Source organism: Dendrobates tinctorius, unplaced genomic scaffold, assembly GCF_039654945.1.
Source record: "Dendrobates tinctorius isolate UK_male_01 unplaced genomic scaffold, ASM3965494v1 ptg000034l, whole genome shotgun sequence".
Taxonomy (NCBI): Eukaryota; Metazoa; Chordata; class Amphibia; order Anura; family Dendrobatidae; genus Dendrobates; species Dendrobates tinctorius.
The window spans coordinates 6,791,543-6,797,542 of record NW_027361702.1 but is presented as its reverse complement, the minus strand read 5'-3'; positions in this window follow the sequence as shown (position 1 = coordinate 6,797,542).

The window sequence follows — 6,000 nt, the reverse complement described above, 5'->3', positions numbered from 1 at the left end:
GTAATTTACATCATAGTTAGACCTCAACTATGGGAGACAAACTGAGAAAAAAAAATCCAGAAAATCACATTGTCTGTTTTGTTTTCATTTTATTTGCATATTATGGTGGAAAATAAGTATTTGGTCAGAAACAAGCAATCAAGATTTCTGGCTCTCACAGACCTGTAACTTCTTCTTTAAGAGTCTCCTCTTTCCTCCACTCATTACCTGTAGTAATGGCACCTGTTTAAACTTGTTATCAGTATAAAAAGACACCTGTGCACACCCTCAAACAGTCTGACTCCAAGCTCCACTATGGTGAAGACCAAAGAGCTGTCAAAGGACACCAGAAACAAAATTGTAGCCCTGCACCAGGCTGGGAAGACTGAATCTGCAATAGCCAACCAGCTTGGAGTGAAGAAATCAACTGTGGGAGCAATAATTAGAAAATGGAAGACATACAAGACCACTGATAATCTCCCTCGATCTGGTGCTCCACGCAAAATCCCACCCCGTGGGGTCAGAATGATCACAAGAACGGTGAGCAAAAATCCCAGAACCACGAGGGGGGGACCTAGTGAATGAACTGCAGAGAGCTGGGACCAATGTAACAAGGCCTACCATAAGTAACACACTACGCCACCATGGACTCAGATCCTGCAGTGCCAGACGTGTCCCACTGCTTAAGCCTGTACATGTCCGGGCCCGTCTGAAGTTTGCTAGAGAGCATTTGGATGATCCAGAGGAGTTTTAGGAGAATGTCCTATGGTCTGATGAAACCAAACTGGAACTGTTTGGTAGAAACACAACTTGTCGTGTTTGGAGGAAAAAGAATACTGAGTTGCATCCATCAAACACCATACCTACTGTAAAGCATGGTGGTGGAAACATCATGCTTTGGGGCTGTTTCTCTGCAAAGGGGCCAGGACGACTGATCCGGGTACATGAAAGAATGAATGGGGCCATGTATCGTGAGATTTTGAGTGCAAACCTCCTTCCATCAGCAAGGGCATTGAAGATGAAACGTGGCTGGGTCTTTCAACATGACAATGATCCAAAGCACACCGCCAGGGCAACGAAGGAGTGGCTTCGTAAGAAGCAATTCAAGGTCCTGGAGTGGCCTAGCCAGTCTCCAGATCTCAACCCTATAGAAAACCTTTGGAGGGAGTTGAAAGTCCGTGTTGCCAAGCGAAAAGCCAAAAACATCACTGCTCTAGAGGAGATCTGCATGGATGAATGGGCCAACATACCAACAACAGTGTGTGGCAACCTTGTGAAGACTTACAGAAAACGTTTGACCTCTGTCATTGCCAACAAAGGATATATCACAAAGTATTGAGATGAAATTTTGTTTCTGACCAAATACTTCCACCATAATATGCAAATAAAATGAAAACAAAACAGACAATGTGATTTTCTGGATTTTTTTTTCTCAGTTTGTCTCCCATAGTTGATGTCTACCTATGATGTAAATTACAGACGCCTCTCATCTTTTTAAGTGGTGGAACTTGCACTATTGCTGACTGACTAAATACTTTTTTTCCCCACTGTATACTTGGATGCTGCTTTCCCCACACTAAAAGGAGCATCATCAATTAAGTCCATTTTAGGGGCTGAGTTAATCCTTTCTTTACTGTGCATCAGTAGGTTGTCAAGTCTGGATCATACTTGGCATTTGCTCCCTCCTCACAGTGCTATATTATTTTGAATGTGCAGTGACAGTGCGCTCCCTCTCCAGAAGTGATGAACTGGCAAGAGAGTGCACTGTCAGTGCGCTTTGAAAATCAGAGAATGCAGCAAGCTGGGAAAGCAGATATCATCCTAGCCTGTGAGACAGACGTCACTGATGATATTGGTTCAGGTGATGTATGTTTTGGAGGCTGGGCTGAATTGTCTACCTTCGACATTGATGTGGATGAAGCACCCTATCTCATCTACAGATTACTGCAAATCTTACATCTGAGCAGTTTTAGTGCAGGCCTGGGCAAGAACACTTTCCTCTCCCATACTTAGGGCAAACCAAAGTCATGCAATGCACATGCGCCCGCAGCTCCAGCTCCCTTTCTACACCCAGCGATCCCATGACCACTGGGTCCAAAGGAAGAACACCATTAGCGCCTCTATGAATGTATACACAGTGTTTGTTTAGCACTGTTTATACACAGATCAGGAAGCCAGAGACAGCAATAAACAATTTCTGCCCCTTCCATGGTGAGTCCAAATGTGTCTGACAGCTTGATCCCGCAGCTGCACAATCGTGTGGATCACCTAAAAGTGAATGCTGACGTTTATTATCTATCAGCAGTCTGGAAGTAGATATGTAGCACCTGTTGGCATCTACCTCATTATTCAGATTGTGCAGCACAAACTTGACATTTAGGTGGACCAAAACCAATATGCCCAAAGACACACATTACAAATCTTGCTTATTTCTGGTACACTTATCTATGCATCCATTGTTTGCCATTGTCTGGCCCGCTTGACCTTAAAATCAGGTTGATGACATTTGATAAATATTTTAAACTGAAAGTACGTAACTATTGTAAACGTAAGGACAAGAATGTCATATTTTTCTTGGGAAGACATAACAGGACTTCATCTGACAATGTGTGGAAGTAACAGGGATGAGGGGACGGGAAAGGGAGGGGTATGATGGGCATTCTTCTGTGCTTCTGTCATTGGCAATTTCTCTGTCATTTTCACCATCTCTCATTGTTTTTTATGGTTTTATGTATGAAGTCTAAGGAAATCGATTCCAAAATATGTGATGCGTCATTAAACTTACAGTATTACAATCATTTCCTCTAATACAGAAATCATCCTCATGGAACTGGCTCAAGCAGTTAAGTCAGTACAGTCATAGAACTGGCAGATCCTTACGTACACTGCCAAGTTTGGAACTTTTAGGTACAGTGGTCTTTTTTATCATCTCATATCAACAGCATTAACTTTATCAACGTTCCATCAATGTGACCATGAGATATGAGCTAGTTTGTTTGAGGCAGATTGCATTTGACTATAATTTTGTAAAAAATTGCATTGTTCTTAATTAAAATTGCAGCCAACTGGCCACAATTTTGCAGAATTGTAGAGGACCGGAAAGGGAGTTAAAAAATATATGCTCACCTAATAGTAATGATAATTTTTATCTTCATAGCACCAACATATTCTGTAGCACTTTACAATTCAGCGGGGACTTGTACAAATAAGATAAGACATTACCAAGTAACAAAGTTCTGCGCATTCCAAGAGGAACGAGGTTCCTGCTCGCAAGATTACAATTTATGAAAGTTTAGAGTTAACATAAAAGGTGAAAATAAAGTGCATGCAATGTATGGACCACCCATCAATATAATAAGTAGGGGATTTCAAGTATAGAGTTAACATAAAAGGTGAAAATAAAGTGCATGCCATGTATGGACCACCCATCAATATAATAAGTAGGGGATTTCAAATAACCCTTCATGAACTGATCAACAGCCAGTATATGTGGTATCATAGCTGGAAAGGACAGAGTGAAATTACAGCTCTGCAGTGTTTGATTAGATGCAGCAAAAGTGCTTCTCTAAGAAGCAAGAAGTAGCTTCATGCAATGGCAGTCTCCTGAGGCAGTGTCAGTCTGCTGGATGAAGGCAACTCAAGTGTGCTGCTGGTGAATGTCCAGCCAAAATGTGAGCTGTAGCTGAGAAAAAGATGTGCCGGGTTCTCTCTCTGAATGGAAACTGGGCTTATCAGTCTGTTTTTGAGAGCAGAAGGAACCATGTGGAAATCGCAGTGTGTTCAATGTGAACTGTGCATGGAGTTGAATACTTCCTTTTGGTGATAAAAGCTGCTATAATTCGGGCTAAAGGGGATACTGCAATTGGTCTGATTGTTCTTCTTCTATGTATGAAGTCTGCTCTGGGAGAAAGGACGGTATTCAGTTCGGGTGAGCCCGCACTGACATATATGGTCATGGTTCATTGCACAGGCCAAGTGTAGAGAACCACAAGTATCAGTGGCTGCTATGGATGATAGCAGTTTTGTTTGACTTAGCTGGGACTAGCTCAGCCGTGCATGAGTAGCCAGGGTCTGTTCTGTTTAGTTAGTGCCTGGACAAGGCTAGATATTTATGTTTATGAGTTTGTTTTAGTGATGTGCAACCTGTGGAAAGCCATAAAAACGGCATGTGTTTGGACCAAAACTGCATTGTCTGTGTGGATAATGGAGATCAATTAAATTGTCTAGGGTAGTGAATTCCAGAATCTGGTACAGCATGAGAGAATTCCTGGAGATGGGAGTGGAAGGTTCAGATTATAGAAGATGTAAGTCTTAGGTCATTAGCGGAATGGAGAGGAAGGGTGATGGACATAAGGGAGGAGATATAGGGTGGTGCAGAACTGTGGGGAGCTTTGTGTGTAAGACTTATAAGTTTATATTGAATTCTGTAGCAGATGGGCAACCATTGTAATGACTGGCACAGGGTGGAGGCATCGGTGTAGCGGCTGGTGAGAAATATAATCCTGGCTTCTACATTCATGATAGATTAGAGAGGGGAGAGTTTAGTAAGAGGGAGACAAGTTAATAGAGAGTTTCAATAGTCCAGGCGAGAATGAATAAGAACAACAATAAGAAATCTTGCAGAGTAAAAGGTAACGGGGCGGGGCGAAACGGATGAATGGGATCCCCTATGTCTTGAGGTCCTACAGAAGTGATGCTGCGGTACCGCCTAGGGCGCTACTACCCCGTAATGTGCATGAGGACAAAGAAAGCAGGAAAGGGAAAGTGCAGGAGGAATACTGTATGGACTGTAATGTTACTGATGTGCCTGGGAGCATTGAAGGGAAAAGTAAAATCGTTTGTTTGGCATCTGAACCTGTATCTGTGTCCGTTATTTCAACCCTATTCACCGAAACTGGGTGAACAGGAGCTGTGCACCACCGCTGTGGAATCCCTGACGGTGAACTAGAACCACAAACAGGTACGCCATAGGAAGAGGCCAGGACACCAAGGCCCTGGTGTCCTCGGCCACGACTACCATCCTGGTCCCTTCTTACACCATCTCCACCTCCTCATCCACTTAGACCTCTGCCTCAAGGTTCAAGATTATAATTTTTTATTATTTTATTTTAAGTAATTTCCATATCCACATTTCTTTGCATGGCAATTGTCCTGTTCTTGCCCCCATTTTGCTTTCTTTTGCAGCCCCCAAGCCTTGACTATGACCATTTTACAGTCATTTTAAGGCACCGAAGTTTTGGTTTCCATTGACTTCTTTAAGGTTCGGTGTCAAGTTCAGATACCAAACCGAACAAGGCAAACCTGAACATCCATGGGTTCGCTCATCCCAAAGTGTGAGCTGTACACAGTAGTTGGGAGGAGAGAGGGACTGACACTTATGAAGTGTACAGAGTGTGTGAAAAGTAGATATGATTGACTGCAGCAGTTAGAAAAAAAATGATACAAATACATAGGGTGAGTACGTTTTTTTTTGCAGCACAAGTTAACTAGGACAAGTTTACTTGAATACCTTGCATGGCTTACCTGTCTCCCGGCTTGTCTGACTGACATGTCTAACTGGCCTGATTCTTTGATAAAATCTGCACAAGTTTCCCCATCCCCTCCCCCACCCAGTTGCTTCCCCTTGGCTAGGTCTGATACATAGGGAGGTTTGTGCTCACATCTAGGTGTAATTTAACTCTTTAAAAATTAATCAACTGACTCAAGACAGCAGGAGGCAATACGATGCAAAGACAAACAAGCTTGCAGGCCAGCATGGATCATGAAGGCTTTGAGCAAGTGAGATGACCTTACAGCATCAGGGAACAGACGCCATAAGATGAAATGAACATATACCATTGATTGAGCTTTGCAAAGACGGAAGTAAAGATGCAGACTTTAAAAAGGTTAAAACACAAGGAAAAAAAAAAAATTAAAAAGGTATCAACCAGTGAGGAATCTCAATTTTAATATTTTTCTATCTGTGGGTTAACACGTGTGACAAAGTCACTGGTAAAGTACTGGAGAGGAGATATGCATCAC